General features: G+C 48.9%; 1 long non-coding RNA gene across 1 annotated transcript in view; it reads right to left on the reverse strand.

Moving 5' to 3' along the window:
• LOC119977827 overlaps positions 1–20314 on the reverse strand; it is a 123595-nt gene that overhangs the window by 80641 nt on the left and 22640 nt on the right. The window lies entirely within an intron of this gene.

Genomic DNA, 20314 nt, shown 5'->3' on the forward strand with positions numbered 1-20314 from the left:
CCAACATCGTGCACCAGGCTCTCCATTGCCGTCACCATCCGAGCAGTGTTGGTCTCGGTATCACATATTGCCGGCGCTATCTCCTGGCCCGTAACCTCTGGGACTCCTTCAATCAACTATAGATTTGCTAGATGGTCACTGACTTTCCCCTCGGAATGTCACGGCCGCATCCTATCATTTGCATCAGCTCCGGGTTAACCTGGTCCAGAAGCTCAGCATCTGACTGGGGCCCAGCTGGGTTCTGGGATCCAGCAGACCTCCGGCTGCTGTCTCATCTGGGCATTCCTGCCTCCACCTGAGGTACATCAGCAGCTGTGCTCAGCCAATTTTGTCCCAGAAGCCTAACCACTACCGTTGCCCACCGAGGTGCGTGTTTCTGCGCTGGTGGAGTGTGTGTGTATGACAGCAGTGCCATGTCTACGGTGGCTCCAAGGTGTTCTAATGGGAGGTGGAGGGTTAATCCAGATGGTGCGCACTGTCGGCAGGAGGTCCTGCGGGAGAATGGACATGTGGTCAATGGGAGGAATGGGCCATTATATATGGCATTAACAACTCTGTTTGACAGTCCATCTGGGTGGGGCCCAGTGGATCCTCACCTCTGCGCCATGCGCAAAACTCCACGTTGGTGACCGCTCTGTCCTCAGCCACCACCGTCACCTTCAGGGTGACATGAGTGGGCCAGGGCATGGTATGGTGTTGAGTGGGGTGTTGCTAGTGGCATTCCCGTGGGGGGAGGGGGGATTGTGCAAACTCACCCTTACGGCCCGGTGCAGGTCATTGACCTCCTGTTTGTGTCAGCCGTCCTGGTCATGCCGCCTGAGCTGATGGTCGCTGCCACATCCTCGCAGGCGGCACAGGGTGCCCTGTGGCTGACCCTCGGGGTAACAGAAGAAATCTTCTGGCCTCGACCATCTCTAGGAGCATCCCCATGCCTGGATCCCAGCATCATGGGGGCGGTCATCTCGGTGCCACGGCTGCGAGCTGAGTAGCTGAGTGGGGCTGTGCAAGAGCAATTTAGGTGCTGCTCTACCTTGCCAGCAAGGGGTTGGCGAGTGCGGTCCTGGTGAATTGGCTGGCGAGTCACGATTTATGGCGTGAAGCCATAACTGGATAATTAACATTGGATTGAGGTGATGGCCTTGCCGGGCTGAGCACCGGGAAGCTCGCGGCAGTTCTCACTCGCTACAACACTTAGAAACGTTTTCAATTAATCACACCCTATGTATTGTACATTCAAGAAAAAGTCCAATTAAATATAAAGCTCAGCTTGAAGAGAAGAACTCCTCTGAGATGAACAAATCTCGCTATCTCTGACCGTCATTGCTGTCCTCCTGTTACTTGTTTCCTCATCTCCTTTCTTCTTCCAGCCATGGTTTGTTGTTACTTCTCATTGGCAGATTGTATTCCATTCCCCTCAGCTCTGGTGTGGTACTAGTCTATGAACTATCATCAAAGTACATTTGTAGTGTACCCAACTGATGATTCAGCGTGCCAAAAACCTGTTTGAAAGAAAAGTCTTGCATTCATATAGCACTCCTCATGACCGCTCGATTAGTCAATGAAATACTTCTTGAAGTGTCGTCACTGCTGTAATAGAAAATGCAGCAGATATCCCCAGAAAACCCCATCAAACATCAACGTAATAATGACTAGATAATGTTTTTTGAGATGTTAGTTGAGGGGTAAATATTGGCCAGAATGCTAAGATAACTTCCATGTTCTCTTAATCATCATAGAATCCCTACAGTGCAGAAGGAGGCCATTTAGGCCATAGAGTCTGCACTGACCCTCTTAAAGATCACCTTATCTAAGCACAGTCCCGATCCCCGTAATCTCACCCAACATTCACAGCCCTGGACACTAAGGGGTAATTCTTTTTATCATGGCCTATCCACCTAACGTCCACATCTTTGGACTGTGGGAGGAAATCGGAGCACCCGGAGGAAACCCACACAGATATGGTGAAAAAGTGCAAACTCCACACAGTCATCCAAGGCCAGAATTGAACCAGGGTCCCTGACGCTGTGAGGCAGTAGTGCAAACCACTGTGTTACCGTGCCTTCTTCAAAATAGTGGCATGAATTTTCTTTGCATTGACCTGAGCAGATAGATGGGGTCTCAATTTAACATCCTATCCAAGAGACAGAGAGGCAAATCCAATGCCTTAACCAGTCACATGTTCTTTGGCAGCACGCTGTCGCCAGCAGTGGGATTCTCTGTTCCCGCCGCCAGCCAATGGGATGTCCCATTGTGGCTACCCCATACAGCTGGGAAACCCGTGACATGTGCTGCTGGGGGATCGGAGACTCCCGTCGGCGGAGAATTCAGCACAGCATCTCCAATAGTTCAGTACCTCCTCAGTCCTGCACTGGAGTGTCAATCCGAGCCTAGAGACAAGTGTGTGACCAATTGAATCAGAAATGACACTAATGTATAACGAGTTCAATTGTGGATAAGTTGCATAAGCGTGGTTTGCATTGCTTTGAATTTGGAAGATTAAAACGAGATATTTAAAATGATTAAGCAATGTGTTAAACTAGAGAGAGAGAGAAAGGTCAGTGCAGACGTGATGGGCTGAATGTCTTTCTTCTGTAGGGACTTATGGATTCAATGGTCTCTATGAAACCATTTCCTCTGAAGAAGGAATTCAGAGCAGGATGACATAATCATTAATTTAGAGTTAGTCTACTAAAAATTAAAATCAGGAAGCACTCTTTAAGATAAAGGGAAGTTCAAAATCTGGGGCGGGATTCTTCCTTCTGACTGCAGAGTGTTGACACTGTCCTAAAAACAAGAGGGTTTAACGACGGCTTCATCGGACCGCAAAGTACAGCGATCCGCTGCCCTACAGAGGGCCAGCATGGCACTGGAGCGACTCACGCCACTCCAGCTGCCGATACCACCGTCAAATGGGCGCCATGGGTCTGCGCATGCACGCTACGACCAGCGCGAATGCCCGCACGTGCACTGCGACTGGCACAAACTCGTGCATGCACGGTAGCTTCCTTCTCCGCGCCGACCTCGACGGAACATGGCGTTGGGCTACAGGGGCCGGCGTGGAGTAAAGGAGGCCCCCACCAGGAGAGGCTGGCCCGCCAATCGGTAGGCCCCAATCGCGGGCCAGGCCACGGTGGAGGCCCCCCTCCCTCCCCACCCACTCCCTACCAGGCCGCCCACAACAGGATGGAGGCCGAGGCCCCGCCGGGTAAGATCACATGCGAATGGCGCCGGCGGGTCTTATGCTTTCTTGGCAGCCACTCAGCCCATCCCGGGCGGAGAATCGCCGATGGTTGCTGTGTAGAGCGGCTCCCGACTGGCACTGCGCCGACCGTGCCGACGCCAATGGTGCCGATTCTCCGGTCACCAGAACATTGGCAGACCAGCGTCGGGGTGGCATCACACGAAACGCGCCCAGACCGGCGATTCTCCAAACCGGCGTGGGCTGAGAGAATCCCGGCCCCGGTACTTTCTCCCAAAAGGCTGTGGATGCTGGGACAATTGTTCTAAACTCAGATGTGTTATCATCCTGAACCAGATTTCAAATTTATGTTACGGTCCAGCTAAGACAGAGTGCCATTAGATCGTGGGTCCCCTCTGATCCTGCCCAGAACGGACTCTATTTTCTTTGTTAGATCACACCCTCAGTCATTTGTGTGGGTCTTAGACAGTTTCTCCCGGGTCTCGCCCACACTTTGAAATTTTTCATCACTGCGGAGCTCAACGTGCCAGTGAGACAGGTTCCTCACAGATCTGGCTGCCATTTTGAAAGGATGCTCTGACCTTTTGTTTAAAGGAGGTCACTGTTTCGACAAATGGCAAGGTGGCATCCTAGCTCTCTCTCTCTGACAGCCGGGCACCTTGGCAGTGCCAACCTGGCACCTTGGCACTGTCATACTAGCACAGCCAAGGTGCCCAGGCCGCACTGCCAGGATGCCAGGGTGGCAGTGCCAGGGTGTCGAGGTGTCAGGGTGACACTACCAAGGGTAGCGGCCTGAGCTACCATGCCCATAAAAGGGGGGGTGAGGGGGATAAGAAGGGTGGGGGGGGGGGTAAAGGGCAGGTATGAATGGGCCTCATAAATGTTGGGGGTGTGAAGATTGGGGGTTCTGAAATGGGAGACACAAAAGGAAGGGGTTGAGGAGGCCTATAAAGTGGACGAGGCCTTATCGACCCCCTGGTAAGGTCCTCACTGGGGGGAGTAATGTCCATGTGCACGGGGGGTGACATTGCCCATGGGTGGGGGGTGTGAGGGACTTTCAAGTTTATTTAGAGATCAGGGAACCCTTTCAAAATGGTGGCCAGATTACTGAGGAACCGGTCTTGCAGGCGAGTGCAGCTTCACAGTGATGAAAAATTTCGAAGTTTGGGCAAGACCCAAGGGAAACACCCTGAAACCCACAAAAATGACTAAAGGTGTAATCTAACAAAAAAAAACGTCCATTCTGGGCAGGATTAAAGGGGTCCCTATCTAACGGCACTCTGCCTTTCTTCAGGCCTCAGCGGGGAACACCCCGCCATGGCCACACTTGTGGTGATATGCCTGTAAGCAATATTGTTGATGGCTGGTGGTGCAACCGCCAACAGCAGGTGGCGGCACAGCCCACTATGAAGTCTCGAGACAGGGGTCATGTGACAAGGCACTCAGCTATAAGTGTGGGCACATCTGGTGATCGGAAGGTGGTTATAAGACATACAAGAGGACAGTCGTGCCTCGGGGTTAGTTCCAGGGGTGTACAAAGAAACTCTATGATAACTTGCTCTGTAACATATCACTATCTTACCAGGTGTGATTTGATAATGATTCAGATTTGGACAACTCACAAATCGTTTGGTAGATTCCTTGCTAGACATTGAATACCAAACACAACAGCACTGACTCGCATTTTCTGGAGTGAGGAGCTCCGCGCAGGAAGAGATTGGGGTGCCCTTTTGACCACACTGACAGGACCCCCTGAAGTCCCCCATGCTCCAACTCACCTGTTGGGGGGTCCTCGAGCTCCCAAACCCAACTTCATATGGGCAGGGCACTTCTGGAATCGATCACCGGTGTGGGAAAAATGCCACCTGGGCACCTTGGCATTGCCAGCCTGGCATTCTAGCAGCGTCACTTCCAGCCTGGCAATGCCACCTGGGTGCCACCCTGGCACTGTGAGGATGTCTAGGTGGCACTGAGGGTGCCAGGCTGGCAATACCAGGTGCCCAGGTGGTATCAGCAGTACAAGGGTGCCAGCCTGCCCAGACACTAACCGTCCGGGGGCCTTAGATGGCTTGGGAGCTCCCCACCCCCCCACCAAGTGCCATTCCACCTGGTCCATGTTTGTGGGGACCAGTGCTAAACAGCTCTCGCTGCGTTCTCCTCGGCCAGGCTGATAGATCCCAAGAGCCTGTTTGATCTGGCATCAGCAGAGTTAAGTGAGCTTTTAAACTCACTCAATTCTACAAGTCCGGGTCCTGCCCATTGTGGGCAGGATCTAAATCGCAACGACTTGCGATGAGACTTTATCTCATTATATAAGATCCGTCGGGGTTTGCAAAAGAGGCCTCTCCCGGGATCTACTGGCCTCATCCTGTCCCTTCACGATTCTGGAAGATTGCAGCCGGTAAATCATGCCCTAAGTGTGGGTGAACGCCCAAAAAGCCAGCCTGAAACACCCCGCAAACACGCCTAAATGGCACTTGGAAACGTTTTGGTTTAACAGCTCCTTCTGTCTCCCATAACGAGGATTTTCTGCTCTTCAACTTCGAAGGTCTAACCTCTGAATTCCCTCCAAAAGCTAATCTGACTCAGACTGTGTCAATGACTGCTCACTTCCCATGAGATTACACTCCCCTTAATTCCCGAGTCTTTACTCTAGTTCATGGGCCTAACTTCAGCACTTCAGCCATGCCAGGCAGAATACTAATGTTCCAAAGGGTTACTTACGCTCCAACAGCCTGCAACACAGGGTTAACAATCTCCCACTGTATTTCGTTCTACAGGGCTTCTCCTGAGCCTTCAATCCAGATCCTCCGAGCTATCACCAGCACTAAAGCTGCATGGAGTCTCTTCACCTGTTCTTGATTCTCTTTTTGACTGAAACTGACTGACTGTTGAATTGCTCTTCACTGACCCTTAAACTGACCTGGATAGCCAATTACGCACTGTAAGAGTGTTGGTAGGCAGGATGAAATGTCACAAGTATTAGATATCCTGTGCCCTAAATATTACAATCTCCACTGGTGCTAATTTACCAAATTATATAGGGACAAAAAATAATTTAATGACAGATTAATAGATTTTCATTCGGCATGGGTATTGAGCGACAAGGGGCAAAGTTGCTTAAATACATTTAATATTGAACTGGCATGAGAGACTGAATGTTCCTTGGTCTGTACCATGAGCCGCATTTTGAGTGGGTAACCCATATCTCTGATACCGGCAGCAGGAAAGGCTCTCCACAGATTGGGGCATCATTTTGACCCACTGCCACAATCTCATTCCCCATCCCCCCTCTCTCCCACTTTCAGATGCCCCATGCTTTACTCACTCCCTCTTACTCCCAATCTTGGTGAAGCCTCCCTCATCCCCTCCCCCAATGGGAAAGCCCCCTCCAGGGCCTCACCCCTGGCACTGCCATCCTGGCACCCTTGGAGTGTCATGTGTCCCTGGCAATACCAAGGTGCCCAGGTGCCATGGGAGTGCCAGGGTATCGCTCTGTCCTGTTCCTGACCACCAGGGGGTCTCCAATGGCCTGAGAGAGTCATCCAGGTGCCTTACAACCGGTCCACGTTTGCGTGGACCAGTCGGGTGACTCACGATCGGCCAGGCACCTGGCGCGGAGCCTGAACTGGGGCTCAAGCGCAATTCGCCCATTGTACCCGGCTCCGGGACATGGTCGCTGAATCGTGCTCTCAATTTCTGCTTCCAGCCAGTGTATTAAAAATCATTATTTGGAAAATCGCACATCTTCATGACAAAGTGGACAGCCTGGAGGACAACAATTAATTGCAATAAATATAGGTTTAATTGATAATTTGAAAAAAAGCAGTAAAAATACTTGCGCTCTGTGACAGGGCAAATTTGTATCACATGGTTTGGGGGAGTGTCAGAAGCAAAAATATTTAGAGCTTTTCGTCTAGACAACCAATCTACATTTCCTGTAAAGCTATTTATGGATTTGTGTTCAATTATGTGTTGCTCATACCATTTGAAGACCCATTATTTGCTTAATTCTAAGTTCAATTTGTTTTAAAAAAAAAGTATTTATAAAAGGCGTTAATTCTAGTGATATGATTCCTTTGTCACTGTCACTCGATTTGTTTGTAGAATTTTCGTTATTCTTATTCTCATTGTCAATAGCCAGCCCTTGTATGTCGGAATCAGGAGTGAAGAGTAAACCTCACCATTTCTGTCTCTGGTTGACAGCTGGTATAGTTGGCATTTATGTTCCTCTGCTACATTTGGATTCAACGCACTACCATTGTGCTGTTTTAACATGCAGCGAACAATCAAAATTAACGCTGTTGTTCTAAGTAGATTTCATTAAGATTTGAAATACAACATTATTAAAATTCCAAACTAAACATTTTTTCATTTTCCAGGTAACATACTGGCTCTGCAGTTTATGGACTTTCCTGATGTCAGGTTACAAATATAGAAATATCTGGTGCATAACTGATGTACAGATTGTAGCACATTGGTGTATAACATAGAACATAGAACAGTATAGCACAGAACAGGCCCTTCGGCCCTCAATGTTGTGCTGAGCCATGATCACCCTACTCAAACCCACGTATCCACCCTACACCCGTAACCCAACAACCCCCCCTTAACCTTACTTTTATTAGGACACTACGGGCAATTTAGCATGGCCAATCCACCTAACCCGCACATCTTTGGACTGTGGGAGGAAACCGGAGCACCCGGAGGAAACCCACGCACATAGGGGGAGGACGTGCAGACTCCACACAGACAGTGACCCAGCCGGGAATCGAACCTGGGACCCTGGAGCTGTGAAGCATTTATGCTAACCACCATGCTACCCTGCTACCCCCCGCTGTATAAGATGTTGCATAAATCAAATTGAAAGCTTACAGCACCATATTTGAACATTTATAGCAGAAATTATGATGAATCAGGCTCCAAATACAATGGAGAACTATGTTGAATGCAAAATCGTACAGACGAGAACCGGAGAAGGAAAGAAGAGATGCAAAAAGGAGGGCAGGGCTGTATTTTGACACTGAAAAATGGGTGAGTCGGATCCAGGTTGGAGGTTTAAATTTGAACAATCTCAATCTGACCCCAATCATGAGGTATGTTTGCAATTTAAATGGTTAAATAAGGCTGGTCACTGAGCTCCTTACTTTATTTCAACCTTGGTCCGAACCTGGTCAAAAGAGTTGAACTCAAGAGGTGAGGTGAGAGTGACTGTCTGTGACATCAAGGCAGCATCTGATCGAGTATGGCATCAAGGAAGCCTAGCAAAACTGGAGTCAATGAGAATCAGGTGGAAAACTCTCCAATGGTTGGAGTCATATTTAAGCACAAATGAAGATGGTCGTGGCTGTTGGGGGTCAGTCATCTCAGCCCTGGGGCATCACTGAAGGAGTTCCTCAGAGAAATGCTTGCGGCCCAACTATCTTCAGCTCCTGAATCAATGACCTTCCCTCCAACATTAAATCAGAAGTGGGGATGCTCGCTGATGATTGTATAATGTACTGTATGATTTGCAATTCCTCAGACACTGAAGCAGACTGTGCCTATGTGCAGCAAGAGCTGGACATCATTTAAGCTTGGGCTGATAACTGGAATAACATTCACGTCACACAAGTGCCAAGCCCTGTTAATATCCAGCAAGAGAGATTGTAACCATCTATCCTTGGCATTCAATGGTATTGCCATTGCTGAATCCCCCATTATTAACATCCTGGGGGTTGCTATTGACCAGAAACTGAATTGGCATATAAACACAGTGGCTACAAGTGCTGATCAGGGGCTGGGAATTCTACAGTGAGTAATTCACCTCCTGACTGCCCAAAACCTGTCCACCATCGACAAGGCACAAGACAAGAGCGTGATAGAAAGCTCTCCACTTGGCTGGTTGAGTGTCACTCCAAAATACTCAAGAAGCTCAATACCATTCAGTTCAAAGCAGCCCATTTAATTGATCCACATCTTCAACATTCGCTCCCTCCACCATAGATGCACAGTGGCAGCAGTGTGTATCCTCTATAAGATCTGTTGCCGCAACTCAAAGATTCCTTCAACAGCAGCTTCCAAACCCACAACCTCTACCACATAGAAGAACAAGGGAAACTGATGCATGGGAATTTGCAAGTTCCCCTTCTACACTCCATCCTGAATTGGAACTAAATCGCTGTTTTTTGACAATTGTTGAGTCAAACTCCTGGAACTCCTTCAGAACAGCCCTATGGGTGTACACGTGTACTGCAATGGTTCAAAAAGGAGGTTCACCACCACCTTTCCAAGGGCAATCATGGGCGGACAATATTCCTCACATCCTGTGACAGAATAAAAAAAAACGTCATCACCATGATCCTTATGCACTGTTATGCATCTACCTCGTAAGTCACTCTCACCATATGCATACATTCTTCAGGTGAATGTCTCATCTTCACTCACTTACAGTTCTGTTCTTTTGTGTATGACAAAATGCTCTGTCGTTAAATTTTATTTTGTTATGATAACAATGTTATAGGGCAGCACGGTGGCCTAGTGGTTAGCACAACCGCCTCACGGCGCTGAGGTCCCAGGTTCGATCCCGGTTCTGGGTCACTGTCCGTGTGGAGTTTGCACATTCTCCCCGTGTCTGCGTGGGTTTCGCCCCCACAACCCAAAGATGTGCAGAGTAGGTGGATTGGCCACGCTAAATTGCCCCTTAATTGGAAAAAATAATTGGGTAATCTAAATTTTAAAAAAAAATGATAACAATGTTATTGGGTGGCAGTTTAGCACAATGGTTTGCATTGTTGCTTCACAGCGGCAGGGTCCTGGGTTCGATTGCCGCTTGGGTCACTATCTATGCGGAGTCTGCACGTTCATCCCCTGTCTGTGTTGGTTTCCTCCAGGTGCTCCGGTTTACTCCCACAAGTCCTGAAAGACGTGCTTGTTAGGTGAATTGGACATTCTGAATTCTCCCTCAGTGTACCCAAACAGGCGCCGGAGTGTGGTGACTAGCGGATTTTCACAGTAACTTTAATAATAATAATCTTTATTATTGCCACAAGTAGGCTTACGTCCTTCACTGCAATGTTAATGTAAGCCTACTTGTGACAATAATAAAGATTCTTAATGCACCATAACCGGTTTTCCACCTTGTTGATTATTTGTCCCCAGTATCAGATCGCCCTTTTATTTGTCTCTTGGTGAATGTCATTATGTGATTGAACTCATTAAAAAGATGTCCAATAAGTGTGTGAAAATTTGAAGATCTGTTTATTGCAAATAGTGGGGAGGGGGGAGGGAAGTGGAGGGATGCCATGGGATTGAACCTTTATTTCTTATATTTAACACTAGGGCAACATTTGGGATATCGGGGCATCCCTGAGGAGTAATGGCAGTGGCTAATCTGGTGATGGGTGTCCCATCTCCCTTGCCCTTCTTCTTATCCTCCTCTATGTTCTCCTCATCCAGAAATGAATGATACGTTCCATTGACCTATTCCACCTCCAACTCTCTCATCTACTCAATACTGCGCAGCACATAACACATTGCTATCATTCTGGGCAAGCAAGTTCTTAAGGTGACCTCCAGACCTATCTGAGCACCTGAATTTAATTTTTGACCTTGCAATCATGACACCACCAATCATGTAGCTCTGGTTGTAGTGATCCTGTAAATCATTGATGGAGTTGCTCAAGGATGTCATGAATCAAATATTTGAGGCACCTCTTGACACCGAGTTGCCAGCCCTTACATCTGATGCCCCCCCCCCATCTCTGTAAACATCTCATGTGACATATGTTGGTGACCAAATCACAGTTCAACCTCAATTGCCTTCAGCACTCATTCTCTGTCATATTGAGGTGTAGGTCACTGCACCATTCCCACAGGGTAAGACCTGATTGTCCTCCCTTTCCTCCTCCTCTTTCCTGTTGCATATGGCACTGCCTTTTCCTTCTGACTATGTGCCCTCCCTCTGGCCTTCACCTGCTTATGTTGATTTGGTCCTTATGGGCGCTGATGCCACACCCACCTTGTATCTTCCTTGGCACAAGCCCAAAGTAATATATATTCCCTGTTACTTCAGTGCACGGTTCAGGAGGGGCAAATAAAATTGCTCTGCCAAGTCCAGAAGCCCCGCCTTCCTATTCCCTTGGATTAAAGGCATACAGTTACTATTGAATGTTTGTCACTTCTGCGCAGTAATGCGCAAGGGAACCCAAGCTATCCAAACAAATTTGCAAAATTCAGCCCTGCTCCCACCAGGTCTAATCTGCGCATGTCATGTTTCACATACTTGGGTCACCAAAACCAGATATGAGTGGAGACAGCTAATGATTCATATGGTCAGCTACCTCCACATAACCAGCATGCTTGAAAATGTGATCCGCCTTCATTCCCGCCACCGTGAAAAAGATAGGTGCTTTGTTTCAGTGCGAGACTCACAGATGTTGGCCTCTTCCCCCATTTCACAAAGATGGAGAGGCTTTCCATTGTCACGAAAATCCAGAACACTGACATTTTGGGCGGGATTCTCTAACGCGCCGCCGGCTCGGAGAATCCCGGGGGGGGGGGGGGGGGGGGGCGGCGGCGTGAATCCCGCCCGACCGCTCCAACACCGACTGCGAAAAATCACACCGACAGGAATCCCGGCGCGCAATGGGCCCCGGGGCTGCTCCAAATCTCTACCGGATGCACCAAAGTACCATCGACGTGACCACAAGTCAATCCGGCTTAAATCAAACCAGTTTTTTAACGGCATCAACCAGTCTTGCTGGCTGACGCCGGCAAGGGCGGAGATAGGGGTCGGCGTGGGGCGGCCGCCAGAGAGGAGACGGCACGGCCATAGGTGGGGGGGTGGGAGGTGGGTGGAGGGTCACAGGTGCCGGTGGAGGGTGCTGCCCAGGTTCGAGGGTGCATGCCGGTAATTGGGGTCGATGCCGGGGGGTGGGGGTTAGGGTTGGGATGGGGAGGGACGGGGAGTGCCAATGCTCAGGGGTGCCAGGGATTGGAGTGCCGAGGAGGGTAGTGCCAAGGAGGGGGAGTGCCGGGGATGATGGGTGCCAGGGAGGGGGGGGCTGCCGGGGAGCGGAAGTGCCGGGCAAGGGGAGTGCTGGGGAGGGGAGTGCCGGGAAAGATGGGTGCCGGGAGGGGGGGGTGCCAGGGAGAGAGGGGTGTCGGGGAGGGGGGGGTGCCGCGGAGGAGGAGTGTCAGGGAGGGGGAGTGCCAGGGATGGGGTTGTCGGGGAGGGGGGCTGGTGCCGGGGAACGGGAGTGCCCGGGAAGGGGAGTGCTGGGGAGGGGAGTGCCGGGGAATGGGCGTGCCGGGAGGGGGGCTGCCGGGGAGGCGGGGGGGCTGCCAGGGAGGGGAGGTGCCGGGGAGGGAGAGTGTCGGGGAGGGGGAGTGCCGGGGAAGGGGAGTGCTGGTGAGGGGAGTGAAGGGGAAGGGGGGTGCCGGGAGGGGGGGTGCCAGGGAGGCGGGGTGCCAGGGAGTGGAACTGTCTGGGAGGGGGGGTTTGCCTGGCTAGGTGCCAGCTGGCAATAGGGGCGACTTTGCAGCCCATGGCACCAGGCTGCAGAGGGGGCTATCGGAAATGTTGACATGCCGTCTAACACCACCCCCCACGCCCTGCAGATCGTTATGTTTGGGCATCACCCAGCGATTTTGGCCGCCATGGCGGGAGCCGCTTTTCTACATGTTGCGTTGTGGGAGCTGGAGCAGGAGTGTGCCAGGGAGGCGGCGGAGGCTGCCGCAGAGGAGCATGCCGCAGAGAGGCAGGTGGCAGCCGCCCAGGCTGGAGAGCCGCCTGCCCAACAGGACGAGGGGGAAGCGGAGAAGGAGGAGGAGGAGGTGGTGGTGCCACGGCGACGGAGGAGCCGGATGAGGCCCCTTGTGTACTGGCGCCGCTCATCGTACCACAACCTCATGGACCGGGCATGCAGGATAAGCCGGGAAACCATCGCCCATATCTCCCACCTGATCACACATCTGGCATCGCGTGAGATTGGGGGAGCACACCCTCTCCCGGTAGCCGTCAAGGTTACAGTGGCCCTGAACCTCTACGCGGCGGGGTCATTCCAGTCATCGAGTGGGGACCTGTCCGGCATCTCCCAGGCATTGGTGCACAGGTGCATCAGTGCAGTGACAGGTGCCCTGTATGCCATCGCAGACCGCTAAATCCAGTTCACTGTGGACCGTGCACACGAGGATGCCCGGGCGGCAGGCTTTGCTGCTGTGGCCAGGATGCCTATAGTACAGGGGGCGATCGTGGAATGCACGTCGCCATGCGGCCACCAGCGGATAACAGGGCTGTGTTCACGAACAGGAAGGGGACCTACTCCATGAACATTCGGGTGGTCTGTGACCACCGCATGAGGATCCTGCCACGTCTGCATGACCCGTTCGTATTGGCCCAATCGTTCAACACTGCCATGTTCCCCCCCCCCCCCCCCCCCCCGGCTGAGGGGCTGGTTTCTGGGTGACAAGGGTTACCCGTTGCGGTCATGGCTGATGACGCCTACACGGAGGCCACACACCAACGTGGAGAACGTGGAGGTGTTTTGGGCTGTTGAAGATGCGCTTCAGGTGCCCTCCAGTACCCGTCGGTGAGGGTCGGCCACATCTTTGTGGATCAATGCTGCGTCCTGCACAACATCGCCCAGCAGAGGGGTGATGTGCTGGAAGTAGAGGAGGGGGAGGGGAGGAGCAACACGACAAAGGGAAGGCCTCCACAGAGGAGGAGGATGGGGGCAATGTACAGGACAGACGGGCTGGACATGGGCGGGAGGCTGCCCACCGTTACTGGCTGGGTCAGCGGGCACGGGACGGATTGATAGCCGCATGGTTCACAGACTAGGGGGGGTGTGGGAATCGCCGAGTATGGGCATGGGCAGCACAGTACGGCAACAGCCTACCACCCTCATCCCATCCACCACCAACCACCCTCACCCCACCCACCACCAATCACCCTCACCCCACCTACCACCGCATCACCCGCATGCACACCACCCCTCCATTGCACATCCACCTGCGGCACAACGGGCAGGGCTCACACGGTCGCCAGTGGGAGCGGGTTTATTGCATGCCATGGAGGATGATGACAACCCGCTCTGCGATGAGCTCCTGGTTCTACATTGTTAGACAATGTCTGACTCATGGCCACAGTACCACCCTCCACCTGGAGCTTCCCTGCATGTGGCCTTGACACTGCAGCGCACGGTCCCGCTAATTTGCCTGGGGGGATGGCGAGGGAGACCCAGGGGGGAGGGGGCACACTCACCTGAGTGGGTTACAATGCATTATTCTGCATTCTACAGGATGTTGGTCACTTTACTCTAAGTGGGTATAAATAAGACAGGTGCAGTTGTAATCAATTCAATTTAAAGATGTGCTGGATCAGAATAGTTGGGTAAGGCAGGCTGTTACATGGATTTCCAGGTACTCCTAAGATATGCGTGTGTGTGACAAAGCCCCATTCTCCGTTCTATTCTAGGTGTTGAAGATGCAAGACCATAGTTAACTTCGGCAGGATTAGGTCTACACCCCAAGAAGACGATGGACATCTGATTATGAAGCAATGGTCACACAGATGTGCTATTGTTGTTCTAAACTTGTGTAGATCAGACTGCCCCTGGCATCCCTTGCACGTCTCTCTGTAGCCCTGGCATCAATGAGAGGCTCATTAAGAATACAGGTTCCTCATTTTCTGACAAATCCTCATCATCTGAGGAGGGATGATACTCTTTATGATTTTCCCCTTGCAACATCTGTCCACGTTGCAACACCAAGTTATGATTGCAAAGCACCTCCAGACAGATGAAGGCATTGGAAATGCATTTTAAGAAGCCAAATTGTTTGTTTATTGATGGTGCTTGTTGATACAAAAGCTTGATTGTAGTGCTCCTCTGCTTCACCCTGAGGATGCATCATTTGCTTTATCAGACATGCATGGGGTAGATAGCACTTGTTATCAATAATCCATCCATCAACTTGGGCTGAAGCTTCAAAGAGCTTTGGAAACCCATGAGTTGCATAAGAGGGATAATCCTGACAGCTGCCTGGGGAACAAACCCTGATCTGTATTGTCCTCCTGTCATCACACGCCAGTTGTATGTTCAAGGAGTGAACGTCTTTATGATTTACAGGGAGGTTTTATAGCCACACGTGTTCAGTCGATGACCCCTTGCACTGAACAATGCCACCAAACCCGGCTGACCTTGTCACCTGACTCTCCTCATCAATGGTAAAATGGATACAAAATTGGCATTGGCCAACTCCTTTATCTACCTGTGTGTTACAGCCTGTGTGATGCCATATATATTACTTGTTGTGCATTGCATTTCTTAGTTTTAGTGTTACGACCTCCTGGGCTAGTGCACGGTCAATTCCAGCCCCACTTGACCCAGAGTTGCAACAAAATTGAAATTAATAAATATTTCTCAGAAAAACTCTCAAAGTTTGCGCCTTGGCTGCCCAATAACTACACTTACCGGGTTTGTAAATTTAAACTTAATTAAGTTTATTAATAACAATAACTATAATTAAATATACAACAAATACAATAGATTAATCCCTTAAACTCATCCCACCCTCTACACACACACACACAAAAGATAGACAAACACAGAAGGGTATAAAATAATAAGTAAAAGAGATAAAAGTCATTGTTTCAGATGGTTGTCTTCTAGCACATTTTCCTTCTCTTCAAACTTTGCTTTCAGTTCAAGGTTTTCACTGTGGATTCACGCAGATTCTGTGTATAACTATGCAGCTTTTTCTTCCTTGAATCTAGGCTTTTTGTTCGAAGTTTTGACTGTTGCATCATCAGGTCTCTGCAGTTTCAGAAATACAGCAGCTATACAGCTTTCTGAAGAAAACACGAGGGAGCAAGAGAGAGCGCAGGTCTTTTGCCCTAAGTGTCCAGGACTCAAACTCTGCTTTCCTTAGGTCTCTGGAAATTATCCCTCTCAGGCAGGATCCAATCACCACCTGTTACCGGGCAGAATACAGCCTTTTGGTCAATTAATTGGCCACCAGCCAACCAATTGAACCAAATTGCATCCCGTCTCTCGGGTGCCACAATGTCTGAGTTTTGCTGCTCGAAAGCTAGCACCATATACTATGAGGCAACTTCTTGAATTCCTTATTCTCTTTGCTGCTTGACTTAAAGATACATGTCCAGTAAGCACCCATTGATCAAAGCGATAACATAAAACAAAAGAAAAGGAATATAAGGGAATCAACAGGAAGGATCCTTATATTAGCCAAGCATGTGCAAATTAGGCTCACATCAAAATTAGAATTCTTTTCACCCTTTCACTCTTTTGCTGGGGTTTGCCTACTCAAAATGGGCACTGCTGGGATTTTCAGCCTAAGCCCTTAGAAAAGTGTTTCTCAAACCTTTTTTCCCTGAGAATCACTTTTACTGACTGGCCAACATTCAGGACCCATGCCAGCCGACCCTTGCGACCCATGCTGGCCAACCCTTGCAACCCATGCCGGCCCTTCACGACTCATGGCAGCCGATCTTTGTGGCCACCATTATTTCTTCCATTCAATGTGACAGGTGAGCACGGTGCTCACAGTGTCACTTGCTTTGTCAGTCAATGTTACATTTCTGCTCAGGACTTCAGCTGGCGATTTAAGTTCTTGCTGCGTCCTTTGAAAAAAATCAAGAGGTTTGTCTTCGAACTTGCCTGCTTAGTCTTCAAGTACCTTTGAAGTTTTGAGGGTTTTAATCTTTCATTTTCCACACTTCCCTGCATATATCACACATGGGCTTTGCATCCTGATTTTCATTGGCATAATTGATAAAGCTTCACTTAAAGAAATCATCTTTATACTGTTTTGTTACCGTTTTCAGCTACTTAATCGGTTGTTGACCAATGACCCTGGAGCTCACACCAGCACTGCTTTGTCCTGCCATGGACTCTCCTGTGCAGCTCTCTCCAGGAGATTTAGTTGTGAGATTGAGGCCTATTTGTGTCTCTGGCCCTCTCTTCCTTATTATGAAACAATCTATTTACATTTGTTGCTTCCTGTTATTTCCTTGCTGGCAGCTACAAAATGGTGGAATCTCTTTTCAGTGATTTCACACCTAGAACACTTGACATCAGTTTATGGGGCGTGTGATCTGCTCTCCTCTGCCACTTCTGGTGGGAAGACTCCAGCAGTTAAAAGAACAATCTGATCCTGGGATAGTGCGCTGATGTCCGGAGGAGCCTTCGGGTCTATGCACTGCTACATCTGGCTGAGGGGACACACATGCACACATTGGCCGGCATTCTTGAAAGCCAGTTGCGGCCAATATTTTTAAAAGCCGATCACGGTCATTGAGCACTTCTTCCCGCAATCGGGAACATGTCGACCCTTCTGACACCCACCCGTGACCAACCCGCCGGTCACAACCCTGAGAAGACAGATTTGTAAATCTATATACAGCATATGCAAAGCAGTATTCACCAGTCACCCCCTGCCATACGTACTGCACATGGGCACTGAGGGAAATGGCCCCTTAGACCTTTCTAATTGCATCTCCTACAGAAGAAAGAAATGTGGGCAGCACATCCCAATTATTAGAATTAGTTATTTTGTTGCATTTGATGATGTTAGTTTTCTACTTTTGTGAAAGATCACAGGAATGTTATGATCCCAATTGAAATACCTCGCTAGCATTTATGAATCAACCCTCATTGTTGCTCCAGCCACTAAGAAGCTTAAATTTCCTCCCACAAGTCCTGAAAGACATGCTGTTAGGTAATTTGGACGATCTGAATTCTTCCTCCATGTGCCCGAACAGGCGGCAACATGTGGCGACTGAAGGCTTTTCACAGTAACTTTATTGCAGTGTTAATGTAAGCTTACTTGTGACATTAAAGATTATGATTATTACTTGAAGTATTCTCTAACAAATGGGTATCTTTTGCTCTGGTCATTTACTTGAATAAGTCACTTTGAATACAAAAATGTTTTTCCTGTTTATACTTCTTTGCTTAGATTAGCAATTACAGGAAAACATGAACAAAATGAGTATTTTTGAACTACTTGTTAAATCATGCAAAGAAAAGGTCATGGATTATACACTTATGTGCTATTTGACAAGCTAAAAATGATTAATATCTAAATAATCAGATTATCATGGCTGTGCATGAGTTGTTTTGTCCTCAAATTTCAGGCAATGTGACTTCAGTAGTCATGGTACATGCCACCTTAACTAAAGAATCTGAAGGATAATTGATTGGTAGAATTATCTGAATTAGATGGAGAATTTTAGTATCAGGCGTGTTATTCTAATCAAGTAAGAATTATGATTTTTGCATATTTTCCTCTTTTGGTATAACTTTATTTATTGCACAAGATGACAGCACATAGATAAATTAATGATATTTAAGCCAAAGAAAGACATGAATTTATGTAGCGTCTTTCATTGAGCGCACCAAAGTGTGTTACAGCTACTGAAGTACTTTTTTTAATAAGCAAAATATGGCAGGTGTTGGAATCTGAAAGAAGAACAGAGGACTCCAGAAAAACTCAGCAGATCTGCCAGCACCTATTGGGAAAGAAATAGAGGAAACGTTTCGAGTCCATAGACTCTTTGTCAGAACTGAAAGGAGGGAGAATGTAGAAACTACAACAAAACGTGACATCTTTAAGAACAAAAGACAGATGGGCTGGTGTGACAGGGGAATGGAGGGGGGGGGGGGGGGTTGGGGGGGAGAGGTTTGCATTGAGACAATACGTGTATGGAATATTTTTTTTAAAGGAAGAAAGAAAGGGGACATTTCACCAACACAACCTTCAATTTGGCTTATTGTCTTTGCTGCTCACAATGCTGCCTCCACTCTACAGGGGAGACCCAACGCAGACTGGGTGATCACTTCGGGGAATATCTTCTGCCAACATGACCCCAACCTTCCTGTCACTTGCCATTTTAACACAGCACCTTGCTCTCATGCCCACATATCTGTCCTTGGGCTTGCTGCAATAAGACCATAAGACATAGGAGCAGAATTAGGCCACTTGGCCCATCAAGTCTGCTCTGCCATTCAATCATGGCTGATATTTTTCTCATCCCCATTCTCTTGCCTTCTCCCCATAACCCTGATCCTCTTATTAATCAAGAACCTATCTATCTCTGCCTTAAAGACACTCAGCGAATTGGTCTCCAGAGCCTTCTGCGGCAAAGAGTTCCTCATCTCTGTTTTAAAGGATCGTCCCTTTAGTCTGAGATGGTGTCCTCTGGTTCTAGCTTTTCCTACAGGTGGAAACATTCTCTCCACGTCCACTCTATCCAGGTGTCGCAGTATCTTGTAAGTTTCAATAAGATCCCCTCTCAGCCTTCTAAACTCCAACGAGTACAAACTCTTACCTTCTATATATTGAAAAAAATCACTTCCTATCTTCCTTTATATTACTAGCTAGCTTGCACTCATACTTCATCTTCTCCCCCCTATTGCTTTTTTAGTTGTTCTCTGCTTGCCAATCCTCTGGTTTCCCACTAATCCTCACCACTTTGTACACTTTTTCCTTAGCCTTTATGCTGTTCTTGACATCCCTCGTCAGCTATGGATACCTTGTCCTCCCCTTAGCATGTTTCCTCCTCCTTGGGATGAATTTCTGCTGTGCCTCCCTAATAACTCCCAAAAACTCCTGCCATTGCTGTTCCACTGTCTTCCCTGCTAGGCTCCTTTTCCAATCAACTCTGGCCAGCTTCTCCCTCCTGTCTTTGTAGTTACCCTTATTTAATTGTCATCCCGTTACATCTGAATGTAGCTCCTCCCTCTCAAACTGCAGAGTAAATTGTATCGTATTGTGGTCACTGCTCCTTAAGGGTAGGTTCACCTTAAGTTCCCTAATTAAGTCTGCCTCATTACACATCACCAAATCCAGATTTGCCTGTTCCCAAGTAGGCTCTGTCACAAGCTGCTCCAAAAACCCATCTCTTAGACATTCCACAAATTCCATTTCCTGGGATCCACTACCAACCTGATTTTCCCAGTACACCTGCATATTGAAGTCCCCCATGATTATTGTAACATTGCCTTTTTTACATGCCTTTTCTATCTCCTGATTTGTCTTATGCCCCACATCCTGACTACTGCTAGGGGGCCTGTACATAACGCCCATCAGGGTCTTTATACCTTTGCGATT

The sequence above is a fragment of the Scyliorhinus canicula genome, chromosome 14 (assembly GCF_902713615.1).
Source record: "Scyliorhinus canicula chromosome 14, sScyCan1.1, whole genome shotgun sequence".
NCBI classification, from domain to species: domain Eukaryota; kingdom Metazoa; phylum Chordata; class Chondrichthyes; order Carcharhiniformes; family Scyliorhinidae; genus Scyliorhinus; species Scyliorhinus canicula.